Genomic DNA, 1768 nt, shown 5'->3' with positions numbered 1-1768 from the left:
TCCATCTTGATGATCACAAACATCCATACATGTATGAGGGCAATTAGAAACATCATGATCATACGATCCACAATCATCACAAAACAAGCATCCACTGGACATGTTACTAGAAGAGGGAGGGGGTTGAGAATTAGAAGACATACCTCTCCCTTAGATTGGGAAGGAAGACTTGAAACTTGGTAGGTAGCACTTTCCAAGTTCGCCTTGATAGCGGACATCTCCTTACCCAAGTTTGTTATTTGTGAGGATAGATTTTTGATTGCATTAAGATGATCAACAAAGTACACCGAAGAGCTACTCTTACTAGTTGACTCTCTTTCTCCATCTTGCCAATCTCTATAGTACCTCACTACGTCTTCAATTATGTCCACCACTTCCTCTTTCGTTTTGTTCATGATAGGACCTCCGGCTCCTCCATCTAAACATGATTTTCCTAGAGGACTAAGGCCTCCATAGAAGATTTGAATAATTTGGTAAGTAGGAATTCCGTGGTGAGGACAATCTCTTAGATACTCTTTGTATCTCTCCCATGCTTCATAGAGACTCTCACTTAGCTTTTGCTTGAAACCTTGAATCAAAGCTCTAGCCTCCGCCGTTTTCTTTTGTGGATAATAACGGGATAGAAACTCCTTGGTCACTTCATCCCATGTCCTTAGAGAATTCGGCTTGACTTCCTTGTCTAGCTATTCCAAGGCACACCCTATGAGCGAAAAGGGAAAAGGCTTGAGGCGGATAAATTCTTGGGAAATTCCATTCACCTTGATATTATTGCAATACTTTTCGAACTCCTTGAGATGAATTAGCGGGCTTTCATGCTTGGCCCGACTAAATTATCGCCTCTCTATCAAAGTGATCATTGCCGGCCTTATTTCAAAGTCATTTGTCGGTGTTGTAGGCGGAGCAATCCCACTCTCAAATCTATATGCACCGGGAATCCCCAATTCTTTCAACGCCATCCTTGGATTTTCTCCTATCCTTTCTCGTTCCTCTTGTAGTGGCTCTTCTTCACTTGAAATGCTAGGGTTTAAAGATCGCCTAGCACCCCTTAACCTTGGAATAGTTCTCTCAATTTCCGGATCAAATGGCACTAGTGAACGACCACGTGCTCTATGCATAAAATATCAAAAGAAATGGTTAGTAGCACGGCTACAAGTGTAGCCTAAAAGAAAATATTTTGTATTATCAATTAAAGATGAAATAGACTCAACAACTATAACAAAGCACCAATATCATTCCCCGGCAACGGCGCCATTTTTAACGTAGGTAGAAGTAGGTCGTTTTCTACCCTTTCCTAGAGCCAAACAAAATTTATTAACACTCGACCAACCTGATACGAGTATATGGTAAGTCATGGGTCGAACCCAAAGGAATGAGTAGGTGCAAGCTATAGCCTAGGTAAAGCTACTTCGAAGATTGTAGAAAGATATGGTTGGTAACTAAGGTATCGAGAAAGCTAGATAAATCGAGAAATTCAATATACTAAACACTAGGGATATAGGTTCCACATGCAAGCTCAATGATTATGCTAATTGAAAGATCACTCAAATCAATTCAAACATTGCAAAGGACGAACAATAGTTGCAATCAATGGAATTCAAGAGCTATCTCCTATAAGCCAAGCTAGGGTTCACTATGAATGGCTAACTAGGAAAATCACAATCAAATTCAATTAATTAAAGCAATTATCAAATCAAGGGTTCATGTCATTGAAATTTTCAATGCAATCTAGATTAATCTTATAGGTTGATCACTCCTAGTCTAATTAATC

General features: G+C 39.6%; 1 non-coding gene across 1 annotated transcript; it reads left to right on the top strand.

The window, feature by feature from the left end:
- The first annotated feature begins 483 nt into the window (after window positions 1–483).
- On the top strand, window positions 484–589 carry LOC145565752 (small nucleolar RNA R71). The gene has a single exon (XR_014095132.1). It is a non-coding gene; the product is annotated as a small nucleolar RNA R71 (small nucleolar RNA).
- Window positions 590–1768: the final 1179 nt, after the last annotated feature.

This window comes from Chenopodium album, chromosome 10 (assembly GCF_948465745.1).
Source record: "Chenopodium album chromosome 10, dcCheAlbu1.1, whole genome shotgun sequence".
Lineage (NCBI taxonomy): Eukaryota > Viridiplantae > Streptophyta > Magnoliopsida > Caryophyllales > Amaranthaceae > Chenopodium > Chenopodium album.
The sequence above is the reverse complement of the archived record's forward strand: the minus strand, read 5'-3'. Positions and strand labels throughout refer to the sequence as shown.